The following is an 18,040-nucleotide window of genomic DNA, read 5'->3' on the forward strand; positions in this document are numbered from 1 at the left end:
CCTATTTAATTTAAAATTTATCTATTTTATCTGGAAATTAACCATTTTTTAAAGCATTAAAAAACTTAGGAGATGGTACGAAATGTAAGCATGAAAAATTCCAGTGTACCTGTTAACTTTTTAAAATATAAAATAACTGCGCTCATAGAAGACCATATGGAAATAGTTACAATTACGTTTTTAAGTAAAAATATTTAAAAACTATGGTTCTTGTAATTATTCGAGATTTTGTTTTAAGTATAAAATAATAAGCAAGTATTTTATATTTTACTAATATATTAATTTATTAATGTTATATTTTTAAAGATTAATATTTCTGTTTTGTTTATTGTGGTACAATTTGTATAAATTGCTGTAATTTCGTCGGATAAAATTATAAGTAAGATAAATGTTCAGTAATGTAAAAAACATGATACAGAGAAATAAAAAATGAACGAATTATTCCAGCAACACAACCAAATTTTATATATTAAAATAATGATCATCCAGCTACCATGGCTGTACTATTTCTTTTGTTTTTCATTCAATAAACAAGGGTTAAATATTATTGGGAAGAAAACGCTGAGTTGCTTAGTAAGAGTTTCGATGAATTTATCACCTTCATCAGGACTATGAAACTATAAATAATAATTTAAAAGTTTGACAAATATGAACATCTTCACAATTAATCCAGTGGAGTTATGAAGTTTTAAGTGAAAAACTTGACAGACGAGATTATTTAAGAGCTTCAAATGGTGCTTAATACGAACTTGAATTGCTTTTTTTCTTTTTTAGCAAATAGATTTTTGTCTTATTTGCGTTTTTATTTATTTTGGTAATTTTTTCTATATCCTTGTTTAATGCAATCTTAGCGATTTTTTTAAAATTTACCTAAAATATAAATAGACTGACGTACAATAATATTAAAGTTCTCCCAAAACAATGGCAGAAAAAAAATATGTTCATCCAGCTAATTGATATGGTGGCCGTTCTTTTTCTTTTATTTTTCATTTAATAAACAAGGGGTAAATATTATCTGGAAGAAAACACATAGTTCCTTTATAGAGTTTCGAGTAATTTATCACCTTCATCAGAACTATGGAACTGTAAATAATAATTTAAATGTTCAACAAACATTAACATCTATGATTATTCTGAGTTCGTGAGATGCGGTCTGGTGTGACGTAGGTTTTAGAAAAACATTTTCTTTATAGTGCCAACGTTTCGATCTTTATCGAGATCATCCTCAGGGCTCAAATTGTTTGTTGTCTGTGTAGATGTGTCATTACTGTGGGTCGTGTACTTGAGGGCATTCTCAACACGACACACAAGAATGTCACTTCTACACGAAAACAAACCCTTTGAGCCCTGAAGATGATGTCAATAAAGATCGAAACGTTGGCACGATAAAGAAAATGTTTTTCTAAAACCTACGTCACACCAGACCGCATCTCACGATTTCCGAATAATCATTAACAAACGGTCCCTAAACACCACGCATTTACATCTATCCACAATTTTGAGACCTACGTTTCTGGAACGGACGCGTCGCGTTTTATCTCGTTCTCTGTATAATTTTAAATTTCTTTATGCTTTAAATATAAATTTCAAATTTTGAAATTATCAATTAATGTTTGAAAGCCCTTATGAAGGGGATATGTATATCGTAAGTTCAACGAGTCTTTCCATGCGTCATCCTTTATCATTTTTAGTCTATAATATTGAATATCGGCATATAATTTAGAGAGAGATATCATGTTTCATAAAACATGCGGTTTTTTTTGCCTTATCGCCTGTCCAACTATCGATAAAAACTTCTTTTTGTAATGTTTAATCGTTTGATATAAACGATTCGAAAAAGAAAAAAAGGGGAATAATTTCTTAAGAATTAAATTAAATAATAAAATAAAAATGAACGAAAATAAATGAGAAATTTTAAGTGAGCCAATGTTTCAACTTAAATGAAATAAAATTAAATAAAACCATTCACCGGAAAATAATGCCCAGAAACTCACCTTGCTGAAACTTGTCGAATTCACAGCGGCGACGCAACTTCGGGCCCGAGTCCGTCGTAGTCTCCGGTGTACAGCTTCGGCTAATTTTCTTGGGAATATTAATTTCGGGTTGAACCAGAAAACCATTAAATCACTGGCACAACTTTAAATATCGAAAAGGGCTAGAGAGAATAGGAGGAGTGGATCGTAAGAGAATTCCATGAGAGGTGAGATTGGCTCGCGTAAGCGGAGGGGATCAAAGGAAAACAACTACTTGTGGGATTAAGAGTACGATCTATTTACAAATGTACAGTGGCGTAAACATCTAAGATTATCTGTGTGTTTTGTCTCTAATTTGTCCTGGCTGTGAAAAAAACCTGTTGAAAATAGATTTTAAATTGCGTTGTCATAAAATCGCAGGTCTGAATCGTCAGGTGGGCCGATTTTAAACGGTGCCGTGTCGTTTTGTGTTAACACTGTACTATTTATTTTCTTTTTGATTCAATAAACAAGGCGTAAATATTTGGAAGAAAACACTTAGTTCCTTAGTAGAGTTTCGATGAATTTATCACCTTCATCAATATGAAACTTTAATTAATAATTTACAAGTTGAACAAATATTAACATCTATCCACAATTTATCCAAAGGAGTTAGGAATTTGTAAGTGGAAAACTTGACAGACGAGATATTTTGTCCTTTGGTCGGACGCCGAAGTTGGCGTACAATTAGTTCCGTGTACATTTGCGTACGACTGGTTCTGGCGTATGGCCAACCGCCTCGCCTCGCCGTTCTTCGACTTCCAACGGCTGACCTGGTAACCTGGTATGCTACGAGAAAGAAGAAAAACGAATGGGACAAATGTCACCATTGATAAGTGCAGGTGATTCCTAACAAACCTGCCCTAATCCTTTCTGAACTCTTGTCAAAACAAAAACAAATTTCTAACATGGAATGTGTATAAGTCTTCTTCTTGTTTAGTGAATTGTTTGTTAAAATTTCTGATAATCTACCTTACTTATAAATTGCAACCAACGAAATCAAAGCAATTTATAATAAATTTACCACAATGCGCAGAAATATTATCCTTGTCTCAATAAAAATATTTTATTTTTATTTCATAGAATTTTTTTTGTGATACAAGTAAGAAAAATATTACAAACTTGTCTCATGATTCTTCCCAATGGGCCCTATGAGCCGAGAAAAAATATTTAAAAATAATTTACTTTTTTTTAAATTTTATGCCTTTGTTTTGCATGAACTTCAAGATTATTGTATGTGAATCTATTTGTTATTTTAGGTTAAAAAAATCGGTAATATTGATTTAAACGAGAATATAGAACAAAATTAGAAAATAAATAAATAGAAAAGTAAGTAAAACCAAAATCAATTTGTTAAAAAAAAAGCAATTCAATTTCGTATTAAGCACCATTTGAAGCTCTTAAATACGTGTATATGTTATTTTAAACCAGCTGATTGAGGGATTAATGGGCGAGGTCTCGAGTTAGTTTAATTTTTTTTCTTAAATTTTTCCCCTTTCAAATGTCTCCGGTTATTTGGGAAAAATCAAAAAATTGGTGATGACTTTGATACGATTCAACAGATCGATAGAAAACTTTCCAAAACTTTAGAGCCCTATGAAGCACACGCAACCGTTTTAAGTTGATCTTCGTAAATAAATTAAAATTGTAGATTTAGAGATAAAACTTTTGAAGAGTTTTTATCGATTTCATCCTTATTTTCCTCACTTATAATGGTATAAAATTTAAACCTTGTTTGACAAATGATGAAAGAAGAAACATATAGCTTTCTAACAATTGTAATAACATCCAATTTGTATTATTTGTATTATTATATTGGCTCTTAAATATAAATATAAATAATCAGAAATCGTGAGATGCGGCCTGGTGTGGTGGAGGTTTCAGAAAAACATTTTCTTTATCGTGCTAACGTTTCGATCTTTATCGAGATCATCTTCAGGGCTCAAATTGTTTGTTTTCTGTGTAGATGTGTCATTACTGTGGGTCGTGCACTTGAGGGCATTCTCAACACGACACACAAGAATGTCACATCTACACGAAAACAAACACTTTGAGCCCTGAAAATGATCTCAATAAAGATCGAAACGTTGGCATGATAAAGAAAATGTTTTTCTGAAACCTACATCATACCAGACCGCATCTCACAATTTCTGAATAATTATTGACTAACAGTCACTTAGCATCACACATAAATATCAATCTCGTCTGTCACGTTTTTCACTTAAAAATTCAAAACTCCTCTGGATTAATTGTGAATAGATGTTCATATTTGTTAAACTTTTAAATTATTATTTACATTTTCATAGTTCTGATGAAGGTGATAAATTCCTAGAATATCTACAAAGGAATTATGTGTTTTCTTCCAAATAATATTTACCCCTTGTTCATTGAAAGAAAAACAAAAGAAATAGTACAGCCATAGTAGCTGGATATTCATTTTTTTTAAATATAAAATTCGGTAGTGTTGCTGGAATAAATCGTTCATTTTTTATTTCTAGGTATCATTTTGTTTTAAATCACTGAACATTTATGTATCTTACTTATAATTTTATCCAGAAAAATTACAGCAATTTATACAAAATTTACCACAATAGACAAATCAGAAATATTAAGTTTTAAAAATATACCATTAATAAATTAACATATTTGTAAAATATAAAATATTTGCTTATCATTTTATACTTTAAAAAATCTCGAATTAATGCAAGAACCATTAATTTTTAATATTTTAACTTGTAATTGTATCTGTTTTTCAAATGGTCTTCTAAGGGAGCAATTATTTTATATTTAAAAAAGTTAACAAGTATACAGGAATTTAACTCTTCATGCTTACATTTCGTACTATCTCCTAAGGTTTTAATGCTTTAAAAAACGGGTTAATTTGCAGATAAAATAGATAAATTTTAAATTAAATAGGTTTAATCTAAAGACAAAACAGATTAAGTTCCCATTAATAAAGGTTAATTTGGTGCAAAAAGGCTTATTTTGACGGCAAAAGGTTTTGTTAATGCTTTAGAAAAGGGGTTAATTTGAAATTTAAAAATGCCAATTTGAAAGTAAAAAAAGGTTAATTTACAATTAATAAGGGTTAATTTGATACAAAAAAAGGTTGTTTTGGAATCAGCAGGCCATTTTTTTTTACCGAATTTCAGTGTTCCTATTAAATAATGCATGACTCCTCTGGATTTTATCCAAATTTGACGCTATTACAGCTGTTAGAAAGCAAAATGTTTCTTCTTTCAGGTCATGTCAACAACGTGTAGATTTTATGCCATTATAAGTGAGGAAAATAAAAACACTCCTCAAACGCCTTTACTCTAAATCTCCAATTTATTTACGAAGGTCAAATTTAAACGGTCACGTGTGCCTTATAGGGCTCTAAAGTTCTGGAAAATTTTCTGTGGATCGGTTGAATCGTATCAAAGCCATAACCAATTTGGCGATTTTCCAAAATAAACGGAAACATTTGAAAGGGGAAAAATTTCAGAAAAAAATTTAACCTACTATTTATTCTAGACCTACCCGGCCCTCAATCCGTCCGCTGGTTTAAAAAAACATACACACATGTTTATAAGGTCAAATTAACCATTCCAACTTTCACAGGATTGCTCTAGAAGTTGTGTGCTTCTTTGTATACGGTGTCTGCCAATATGACATTATCAGTATCGTTATTTTGATTGTCAAGATGTCCCATCTTGAAATCGATCTAATTTGCGTTGATTGCGTTTCCGATTTTTCCGACTGTTTTTCCAAACGAATCTCTGGTTGTCTAACCTTTTGAAGGAATCATTGGCAGTTTAAAGGGCACTTACGCCACATCAAAGCGATTCGCGCAAATCTGCTGACCTTTTCGTTCTTCGCCAATAATTCCCAGTGCCTCCCAAATCCATGATTTATTCCCCAGAAAGGCACAATCGATCAAGAAATATTGCTGATTTTCTTTACCTTAAATGAAATTGTTTAGTGCAGCATGTAGAGTGGGAAAGAAACCATCTATTTGCCAACTCGTAAATAATTAAAGGAATGAAATTGTTAAAGGTTGCAACGTTTCCTAAAACCTATCTGTTTCCTGTATCTGAAATACTTTTCAGTCTAATATCTCAAATAATTGAAAAATTGAGACTTAATTTGGTTTTATAGAGATCATGAATGATCCGATCCTTACCACCCTCCCTAGTGGACCTCCATTTCATTCTACTATTGCTTTCTTCAGTAAAATTAACCTTTTTAATTTGAATCCTTCTTTTTTAATTTCAAATGAATCTGTTTTAACTTAAATCCTGACAATAAAATCTCACAATCGTCCAAAAATCGTTTCAGGAGGAAATTTATTTTATTTTTTTGAAACCGAAATTATAGTTTTTCCCGTCAAATTTACTCTTTTTTACATCAAGTTAACCTTTTGTTTATTTCAAATTAACAGTTTTTAATGTCAAATTAACCCTTTTTAATTTCAAAATAATTCTTTTTAATTTGGAATTCTCTTTTTAATTTCGAAATAATCCCATTATTTAAAGCAACTAAGATAAGTTAAAAACCATATGAAAACGAGTTACGTTTTAAATTAAAAAGAATAACCCGGTTTAACTTCAAATTGAACTTTTTAATTTTAAAATAACATTTTTTAATTGCGAATTAGCCTTTTTAATTTCAAATTAATCTTTTTTAAATTCAAATTAACTTTTATTTACTTCAAATGAGCCCTTTTTACCTTTAACTCCTAGGTTTTTTTAAACAAAAGGTTAATTTAAAATTAAAAAAGGGCCAATTTTTGAATTTAAATGGTTTTCTTTTAAATTAAAAAAATGGTTTATCTGATCGTAAAAAAATAGTTAAAAGGATTAATTTCAAATCTATAAAGAATAATTTGATGGAAAAAAGCTATAAAGAAAATTTCTAATTAACAGAAAATGTTCTTCCTTTCAAATTAACAAAAGAACAATTTTTTGAAGTTTAATTGTATTTAATTTCCACATGGTCTTCTAGGAGCCTAATAATTTTATTTATTTTAATTCGCAAAAACGTAGGAAATGTACTGTACGTACATATATATATTTCATACCATTTCTTAATGTTTTACAGTAAGAGTTAATTTGTAATTAAAAAAGGGTTAATTTGGTGTGAAAATGGTTAATTTGGCGGGAAAAAAGGAAATTTGACGAGAAAATGGTTAATTTCACGGGGAAAAGTGATAATTTGACGAGAGAAAGGGTTAATTTGATGGAATAAGGGTTTTTTAGTGGGAAAAAAGGTTATTTGACAAGGAAAATGGGGACTTTCTTGGGGAAAAGGGATAATTTGACAGATGAAAATCTATAGATTTGTAACGACTTCCTCTCTGTCTATCGTAACCGCGCCAAATCGACTTGAGAACATTTTATTACGTTACATTATATTCTACAATATATGATATAGATTTCGATCCTATTGAAATCTCTCCGTACCCAGTAGTGTTTTTTTTTTGTCCAACAGAAAATCGATTAACTTTTACTTTTTACCGGATGTGCCACGTCGAGGCTTATCTGCGGTTTTTCCGAGCCTAAGACCGACCCATTCTCTTGTGCTCTGAGCAGGAAGTCCTACTTGCGAAACGAGTGCAAAAATAAGGTTACAAGAAAATAACCTTGATTTCGCACTTTTGTTTTTCTATAACAGAGATTTCCTCCATATGAAGAACAATACAGTTAAATTTGTCCTGAGCTGTGCAATGAATTTTTTCAGTTTTTTTTTTACTGACTGTTGTTAAAATGCGTGACACTTTTCAATATAGTCAGCATTACCGACAAGTGTTATTTTTTTCTTATCTCTTAATCACAGTCGAGATTAATAAATCATTAAGTCAACAACTTGCCAAACTTTAATAATGAAAACTGGCTCTATTTGATCAAGTTAAGGTTTTTTTTTCAAAAGAAAAATTTTTAATGTCAAATTAACCCTTTTTAATTTCAAAATAATTTTTTCAATTTCAAATTAACTCTTTTTAATTGTGAAATAAGCCCATTAATATTTAAAGCATGTAAGAAAATTTAAAAACCAAATGAAGATAAGTTACATTTTAAATTAAAATTTATAACCATTTTTAACTTCAAATTGACCTTTTTAATTTTAAATTAACTTTTTTGGGGGGGAATTTGTCCTGAGCTGTGCAATGAATTTTTTAAGGTATTTTTTACTGTCCCTTGTTAAAATGGGTGACACATTTCAAAAGAGCATTACCGATGTTACGTTTTTCTTATCTCTTAATCACAGTTGAGATTAATAAATCATTAAGTCAACAACTTGCCCAACTTTAATAATGACAACTGACTTCTTCAAAATGAAATTATTTACTTTTTTTACCACAAGAGCATTGACGTTAGGGTAAAACGAAGCATCGATGTTTAGTTGACATAAAAAAAAAAAAAAATTATGCGCTATTTAATTAAGTTAACATTTTGTTTATTTCAAACGAAAAATTTTTAATGTCAAATTAACCCTTTTTAATTTCAAAATAGTTTTTTTTCCATTTAAAATTATCTCTTTTTAATTTTGAAATAAGCCCATTATTTAAAGCATCTAAGAAAATTTAAAAACCATATGAAGATGAGTTACATTTTAAATTAAAATGTATAACCCTTTTTAACTTCAAATTGACCTTTTTAATTTTAAATTAACTTTTTTTTGGGAAATTTTTCCTGAGCTTTGCAATGAATTTTTTAATTTTTTTTTTACTGTCTCTTGTTAAAATGGGTGACACATTTCAAAAGAGCATTACCGATGTTACTTTTTTCTTATCTCTTAATCACAGTTGAGATTAATAAATCATTAAGTCAACAACTTGCCCAACTTTAATAATGAAAACTGACTTCTCCAAAATGAGGGGGTAAAACGAAGCATCGATGTTTATTTCACATTAAAAAAAATAAAAAAATTATTATGCTCTATTTAATCTAATGAGTCAAATGACGGTACACAGAATGCGTCAAGAATCGTGATAATCGTTGGTACACCCATCAAAGACATCCTTCACTAATTTTTGTCGAATCAACTAATAATATAAACGTATTTGTAAGAAAAGGAGTGGATGGATGTTAGGATCTTCTTCAGATCGTTATGTAAGGTGGGTGAGAAAGGTTGAGCGGTTCAAGGCTGGGAAGCTCCGATGATCGCTAGCACGAGTTGATGTTACGGCATACCTAGCGGGAGTTCCGAAGCATAGGTTAAGGATATTCGCATAGATTATTGCGAGATTGGCGGATTGGGCAGCTCCGGCTCGCCAAACAATCCGCTTCTTCCCCACCTGCGAAGCATCGCCCACACCGTCGCTTTAGGATCTGCCCGTAATCGCTCACTTCTCGACTACTATTTTCACATCCCGGCTTTGGTTCGTGACCGCGATCTTTTCGAGCTAATTGGAACCAAATTGGTTTGCGATTCGAGAAGATCACACCTTCCCGCTGCCCGATTCCCTCGAGAACGACCAGGGAAAAATATTAATTTTAACTTCTATGATGTGTAAGTTTGTAGTACAATGGCCGTAAATGATCCGAGAACGACTACGTTGTGAATGATGAATGAATGAAAACATTGGCACGGGAAAAGCATCGTCACAGGATAATAAAGCAGTCCCAACAAATCCACACATTCTTGGGATGTAATCCGGCATTTGGAGTTGTGAACAGTGAGTCGCTGCGTTTTCCCTAAGGATTTTCCTCTCTTAACCTTATTGTAAAGGACCCATTTCTAATCCTCAGTTACCCTTTTAAAAATGGGTATACGTTGGGTTTTGTAGGAAATCGCAGAAGGAATGCGGTCCAATAGTTTATTCTCAACCAACATCTGATAAACATATCCAGCTGCTCTCTGATGCGTTGAAAAACTTATATGATAATATAATCATACAGTAACATTTTGAACTTCAACTTTTTAATTACAAATTAACCTTTACTAACTTCAAAATTAACTTTTTTAAATTAAAATTAGCCTTTACTAACTTCGAAATTAAACCTTTTTAATTATAAATTAACTTTTACTAACTTCGAAATTAACCCTTTTTAATTAAAATTAGCCTTTACTAACTTCGAAATTAAACCTTTTTAATTATAAATTAACCTTTACTAACTTTGAAATTAACTCTTTTTAATTAAAATTAGCCTTTACTAACTTCGAAATTAAACCTTTTTAATTATAAATTAACCTTTACTAACTTCGAAATTAACCCTTTTTTAATTAAAAAATTAACCTTTAATTACTTCGAAATTAACGATTTTTAATTATAAATTAACCTTTACTAACTTCGAAATTAACCCTTTTTAATTAGAAATTAAACTTTTCTAGCTTCGAAATTAACTCTTTTTAATTACAAATTACATTTTTTTTAACTTGGTATAAACCTTTTTTAATTAGGAATTAACCTTTGTTTACCTTTAAATTATTTATTAAATCTATTTTAATTAATTTTACTTTTCATCTTAACCCTCACCAATACAATAAAAAGTATAATTAACTAAAATAATTAATGTGGTCGGTTGTGGCTTCTAAACGTATATGGCTTATATTAAGACTTTTTTACTACAATTTAACCATTTTTAATTAGAAAATAACCTTTTAGAATTTCAAATCTACCGTTTTTCACTTCAAATAAACGTTTTTTATTTCCAATTGTACTTTTTTAAAATTTAAAATCACCCCTCTTTAAATTCAAATGAACCTTTATTATTTTCAAACGAACCCTTTTTAACTTCAAATTGATTTTTTTGCTTTCATATCAACCTGCTTTACCTTCAAATGATTCTTTTTTTCTTCAAATTGGCCTCCAAAATTAATTTTATCTAACAAAACCATAGCAATTTATACTAAATTTTCTACACTATACAAAACAGAAATATTAATTTCTAAGACTGTCCTTAATGAATTAGCTTTTTTAAAATATAAAATACTTGCTTTATTGACCAATTATTTTATATTTAAAAAAATCGATTTAAGAGAAGATCATTATTTTTTATATTTAATTTTATATAACTTTCAGTTTTAATAATAATTAATTTTCATGTGCTATTTTATACAAGACTTTATATTTCATTTTAAGAAAATTCTCAAATTAAAAGAAGAATCCTTTATTGTTATAGTTAATTTTTTCTTCTCCGAAGTTTTTTTAATACTTTAAAGGAAGGGGATTTTGAAGTTAAAGAGGGTTAATTTGAAATTAAAAAAAGGTCAAATTGATGGTAAAATTATGGTAATTTGATGTTAAAAAGGGTTAATTTGATGGAAAAAGTTATAACAAGGATCCCACCAAATTCTTAGGTGGCTAATTAACTGCAATAAATTTTTTTTAAACAAAAATGGCCTGTTCTTTTTTTTTTGTTAACATAGCAAAATCCCTTGCACAAATATAAATAAAACCCCCATAATTAATCCCTTTTCGGAGTCAAAATAATTAATAAATCCGACGTGATGCCGAATCCAAGGGCGAACTTGGCACATGGGCGTACACAACAAAATGATCAAAAATGATCGAACCTATTAAATCGCGCCATCAAAACTTAATTTAAATTAAGCCGCGTCGTAGTAGGGCCGGTTCGTTCGTGGGCAGTACATTTAATATCTAGTTTTACTGAAAATAATTTATAGTCTGTTATTATTTCTCAATCTATCCAATCTCAGGGTTGATAATCTTTCTTCGCATTAACTTGGAAAAGTTCTTTTCGAAAATTGTTATTCGCCTTTTTTCCAAGGAAACATTGGGAATTTTATGTATGACTAGTCACGCCAGTACGATTCGGGACAATAGAAATTTCTGAACACAAACAAAAAATGGACCAAAGGAGATAAGCGTTTGTGAAAGCAGGTTTGCTGTAGGTTGATTGGTTGGAAATTTAAATGAACATGTTTGCTTTCGTTTTTTGTTAAATTCTTTATGAGGTATGAAAGAAAAAAAAGATGAGAAATGGGGATAAATTTGAACCGACTCCCTCCGATCTGCTGGAAACTTTACAGGAACCTTCTAAACTAAACGCAATAGAATAAATTTGGAATAAATGAGAACCAGAGATAAAAGAATAAAACATTTCAAGGTTTTCGTTTGATTTCTTTATATTTTTCTCTCTTATGAAAACAAAATCTAAACGGAAAACGAGAAGGTTCTTCTTTCCAACGGGTGTAATAAAGTTTTTTTTTTGCCTTGTACATTAGTACATCTAGTAATAAAGTTGAAATTGGATAAAATACAGAAGCGTTATGAATTTGTCTTTTTTACTAAAAAAACATGGGAAATCGAATGGAAAAAATCCCGTCCTGGCTAATCCAGTGAAAAGTGTATATTTGTTGTTTATTATGAAAATTCGTGTTTAATAGATTACTAAGTGCTTAAAACTAATCCGAAGTGGTTTTTTTTACAAAAACAATTATTTGTGAATTACTTTACTCGGAACTTTTAGGTTTTGTTACTTTGTATACCTTCCCAAATTTCTCTTGTGCCAAATGGCTCAGATTTTTTTTTCAAAAATCACATAAATTGAAAACGATTCTACTGAACTATCGGAAACGTTTACAGGAATTTGAAAGTCCTGAAACTACTGCTAAGGGCATAATTTTGGCCTCTGTACATAATTAGAACCTGAGAAATAAAACAAAACGTTTCAGGATTTTATCCTTGTTTCATCTTTGTTTTCCCCAAGTTTAACATAAACACGTTAGCATAAAATCTAAATCTTCTTGACAATTGAAAGGGGAGATATTTTTCTTTCCAACGGTAGTAATAAAGAGAAATTTAGTTAAATCCAGAAGAGATGAATTTGTTAACAAAAATAAAAAACGGAAATATCGTAGTGAAAAAATTGCGCCCCGAAAAAAATATACATAGTTTTTGAAAAAAAACAACACATTTCGGTTCGTTTTAAGCACTCAGTAAAACTATTAAATACGATTTATCATAACAAAAACAAATATACAAAAAATATACAAAAATATGCTCGAGTCTAATCGAGCATATTTTTGTATATTTTTTGTTTATTTGTTTGTGTTATGATAAATCGTATTTAATAGTTTTACTGAGTGCTTAAAATGAACCGAAATGTGTTGTTTTTTTTTCAAAAACTATATATTTTTTTTTTTTTGCTTACTTTACTCGGAGCTTCTTACGGTTTTTGTTATGTATTGTATACCTAATATTTGTTCCTTCCCAAATTTTGGGTCTTCTAAATGGCTCCGATTTTTTTTCAAAAAAGTGATAAAACTGATACACCCAATGGCATTATTTTGGCCCTCCGCGAATAAATTAGAACCGGAGAGCAAAAAATATAACATTTTAAGTTTTTTCTTCTTCTTATTTTTCTCACTTAATTGATATTAAATTTAAATTTTGTTGATGTAGGCTTAAAGGAGATTCTTTTTTCCAAAGGATAATACAATCCAGAAGAGTTACGACTTTTGAACAAAAAACCGGAAATATCGGATTGAAAAAAAAGAGGACCGACTAATCCAACTAAAAGTTTTTTTATTTGTTATTAAAATTCGTATTTAAATGTATTACTGAGAGGTTAAAAAAGCGAATTTTTGTAAATACAATCATTTTTGTATTACTTTACTCGCAACAGTTGGTGTTTGTTACTTTTTATATATCTAAACTTTTTTCTTCCCCAATTTCTCGTGTGCCAATAGGCTACGATTTTTTTCCCTCCAAAAATCACATAAATACTGATAAAACTGAAACGATTCTACTGATCTACTAGAAACTTTACAGTGATTTGGAAGGACAGATACTAGACCCAATGGCATTGTTTTGGCCCTCCGTGAATAAATTAGAACCGGAGATAAAAAAAAATAGAACATTTTACGTTTTTTTGTTGATTTCTTCTTATTTTTCTCACTTAATTGAAATAAAATTTAAATTTTGTTGATGTAGGGTTAAAGGGAAGAGATTCATCTTTCTAACGGATGTAATAAAGTTGATGAGCCGTCTATGACATGCTTCGCTCGCGGACGAGACCCCTCGGGATTCGCTTCGGCGAGGCCTTAGGGAGGGCGGGACTGGCTCTGGGGACCGTGCTTCGGCTGGGTGACCGACCGACACCTCCTTGGACCCTTCCTGCCGTACTCGTCCGCGACGACCTGGCGAGCTTGCCCAAGTCGTGTACACCGCCACACCTTTATAAGACTAAGTTCCTTGAACTTAGGAACAAGTACGCCGGTTTTGGTCATGTCTTTACAGACGGGTCCAAGACTGGCGATGGTGTGGCCTGTGCCGTGTATAGCAAGGGAGTGGCCACCTCCTGGTCGCTGCCCCCCCATTGCAGCATATACACGGCAGAACTGTACGCGATTTGGCACGCTCTCGAGGCGGTGCGGACCGAGGAAGGATCAGCCTTCCTCGTATGCACCGACTCTCTGAGCGCTGTCTGGGCCCTGCGGGACGGATTCTCTTTGGACCCTCTCGTCGTGCTGTTGATGGAAAAAATCGCCGAGTTGAAGCGCTTCGGAAAAACGGTGGTTGTTGTCTGGATCCCCGGACACGTCGGGCTGGAGGGTAATGAACGTGCGGACGAGGCGGCAAAGGCCGGGACGTCCAACCCTCCAGACCGGACCATCGCGACCAGGCCCTCTGACGCCAAGCTAGCAGTAAAGACCATGATAAAAGAAAGATGGCAGCGTCAGTGGGCCGGGTCGTCCGAGAGGCTTTTGCGCGTCAAGAGCACGATTCGTAGATGGTCCCCCGAGAACCTGAGCCGGAAACAAGGAATCGTCCTAACGCGATTAAGAATAGGCCATACACGGTTGACACACGGCCACCTGCTCTTGGGCCAAAGCCCGCGCAGGTGTCCCTTATGCAGAGAAAGGTTGCTCGATGTGTCCCACATACTGGAAACATGCCATGCCTTGGCTCCCTACAGGGAGCGCGTAGGCATGCCATCCAATCTGAAGAAGGTACTCGAGCACTGCAGCGGGTTTCAGGGTCCCCTGTTCCGATTTTTGCGGGAAATTGGGGTTTTTTATTGTATATAGTATGTCTCATGTGTGTCTATATGTTTGTCTGAGTGCATGTATTTATTAGCGTGAATGGCGAGGGGTGAGGGTGAAATATAACATCATCATCGCCCCTCGAACAATGAGAGCGTATGAGTATGTGTTCGGGGTCGATGGCGGAATATTTATAAAAGTACTCCATCGACCCCAATCTAGTTTAGTTCGAGTATAGGTCGGTGGAGGAATATCAAGTACTCCACCGACCAAACGGAATGAGTGTATTGTATGGATGTATTTATGTGTATGAATGTATTTATCTGTATGAATGTAGTGTTTGTAAATAGAAGTGTAAATAGAATATTGACTTGACTTAGCTTGGGGCTGAAATGACCCAGATGTCGGAAGCCCCAGTAAAAAAAAAAATAAAAAAATAAAAAAAAAATAAAAAAATAAAGTTGATTTTGGATAAAATCCAGAGGAGTTATGACTTTTTGAACAAAAAACCGGAAATAACGGACTAAAAAAACGCGGACCGACTAATCCAACTAAAAAGGGTATATTTTTTTATTTGTTATGAAAATTCGTATTTAAATGTCTTACTGAGAGGTTAAAAAATAGCGATTTTTTTAAAAAAGAATCATGTTTGTATTACTTTACTCGCAACAGTTGGTGTTTGTTACTTTTTATATATCTAAACTTTTTCCTTCCCCAATTTCTCGTGTGCCAATAGGCTACGATTTTTTTCCCTCCAAAAATTACATAAATACTGATAAAACTGAAACGATTCTACTGATCTACCGGAAACTTCACTGAAATTGGCCTCCGTGAATAAATTAGAACCGGAGATAAAAAAAAGTTAATACGCTCATCATACATTATTGACATAGGCTAAAACAAGAAATATTGAATAAGAATATCAAAAAAATGGCAGCCAAGTCAAAAATTTAAATTTTTTGCAAGTTATGTAAATTTGTATCTAGTAGTTTTGCTGGGTGCTTGAAACAAATCCGAAGATTTTTTGTTCAGTAACATTTTTTTACTCCTATTTTATGTCCTTTGGTTTTTGTAATTAGTTTAATAAGATCCAGCATATTATTTAATTATCCTAAAAATTATTTATATTGATTTTTTTAGGGTCTTAGGTTCCATTAGCAAGAACGCTCAGACACATGTCTAATATTTTTCCGACCTAGTATCGCCCAAAAGCATTTGGCAAATTCTGTAATCCCTCTTTTTGCCTTCCCTTGTTAGTGAAATTGTCCGGTCGTGGAGGTATGCACGGTTATTAGCATTGTCCGTTTGGGGGAGTTCGACTGTACTCATTTCAAGGGCCTTGATGAAGAGGTCTCTTTAGAAAGGCATCGCCGAGGTTCACACAATCTCGCAACAGCCATGATAGGTGTAACATTATTTATTAAAAATAGTTACGAAACGAACAATATCTCAAACACCAAGCCAATCTCGAATCCTACAAATTTTTTATTATTATTATTGTTTCTGTACGAATATTTAGATATTTAACAATTTGTAGGTAGCGATCAATAAAAGACATGGCAGGAACCTGTCAGACACGGGTTTGGGGAGAGTAGCCGGCCTTTGCAGGAATTCTCCGTGTTTAGGATTATTGGTTGATTGGTTTAGGGTTGTGTTAGGAGGTCACGAGGCCACCGTCTTTAGGCGGGGTGGAAGATTGCTATGGTGGGCCGTTGAGGTTATGGATCGTTATGGAATGAGTGCTTCGAGTGGAATGTGTATGGATCATGCCCAGAATGGGATATCTACGTCTTGTGAATAGTTTGTTTATGGACATAGAAAGAAGCGTTGAGGGTGCGACGAAGGGCTTTTAATTGAAAGGTTTCATTATATATCGGATGGCTTGTCTGAACTCAACAGCTCGACTCCGTGAGGTCTTGTGTATTGTTAGTTTGTTCTCATTGCGGATTTAAGTCCGGGTCTGAGTTGTCCGATCTGGGGTTCAGTCCTCGTCCATTTTGTTTTATGGGTATTCCGTGTCAAAATAGACTTGAAGGTACGAATTTGGTAGGATCGTTAGCAAGGTACTTCTTCGATGTGTGAAAGTCACGTGCCGGCTCTTTTGTCCATTTTGCTTGTTGCACCACCGAGTATAGAGGTAGTCTAGATGATCCTTGCTTTAGCTGCAAGGATAGGGTCAGAATGTCAGGAGAGGATTGCAGTGTCGTGATGTGGGTGTTAGGGGGTAGGTCATGGTGTAGACTTTGCAGAAATTAGGATAATTGTAGGGGAATACTGATGACTAGTTACACCTCAGCTTAGAAAGGCTGGATTTGATAAACGAATAGTTTTTGATGACTAGCTTAGACAATTTTAAAAGGAGGTAAAATCATAAAATAATTTAATAATTATCATTCGGAGATCGTGAGATGCGGTCTGGTGTAACGTAAGTTTTAGAAAAATATTTTCTTTATTGTGCCAACGTTTCGATCTTAATTGAGATCATCTTCAGGGCCCAAAGTGTTTGTTTTCCGTGTAGACGTGTCATTCTTGTCTGTCGTGTTGAGTGTCAAGGATGACAGACAAGAATGACACATCTACATGGAAAACAAACACTTTGGGCCCTGAAGATGATCTCAATAAAGATCGAAACGTTGGCACGATAAATTTTTTTTTAAACCTACGTCACACCAGACTGCATCTCACGATCTCCGAATAATCATCGACTAACGGTCACTAAACACCACACATTAATAATTATCAATAAATCTATAAATCTTTGAAATCTATAATCAAAATTGGTGAAAGCTCTTATTTTCTGAGCGAATATTCATCTAGCCCTGGCTCTTTTATTTTATCTTATTAGAATGTTTTTACTTCTGACTCTCGTTTTCGTAAAGGCACTAGTTGACTGAATTCTACTCTGAAAGATGAAAAATTCACTCGACAGGTCAAAAGGTTTGCGTAGGTTCGCAAACGGGAACCGGCTACGTGACCGACGTGAGCCGAATGCTTTTGTGAGCTTTTTCATTAGCTGGAAAGTTTGACACATATTTCTCGTTTTAACATCCTTTGTTCAACGATTCAACTAAGATAGTCCTAGGACGAAAGTT

At 32.8% G+C, this 18,040-nt stretch overlaps 1 protein-coding gene and 1 long non-coding RNA gene across 2 annotated transcripts in view; one reads left to right on the forward strand and one right to left on the reverse strand.

The window, feature by feature from the left end:
• The window catches only part of LOC106667241, an 86,438-nt gene extending 83,550 nt beyond the window's left edge, over window positions 1-2,888 (reverse strand). Inside the window, exon 1 of the long non-coding RNA XR_001340524.2 lies at window positions 1,995-2,888. This is a non-coding gene — a long non-coding RNA (uncharacterized LOC106667241). The remainder of the gene's footprint in view (window positions 1-1,994) is intronic.
• The window catches only part of LOC106667240 (glutaredoxin domain-containing cysteine-rich protein CG31559-like), a 109,170-nt gene that overhangs the window by 77,151 nt on the left and 13,979 nt on the right, over window positions 1-18,040 (forward strand). The gene's annotated exons all lie outside the window — the stretch shown is intronic.

This window comes from Cimex lectularius, unplaced genomic scaffold (assembly GCF_000648675.2).
Source record: "Cimex lectularius strain Harlan isolate CLEC.00 unplaced genomic scaffold, Clec_2.1 scaffold27, whole genome shotgun sequence".
NCBI lineage: Eukaryota > Metazoa > Arthropoda > Insecta > Hemiptera > Cimicidae > Cimex > Cimex lectularius.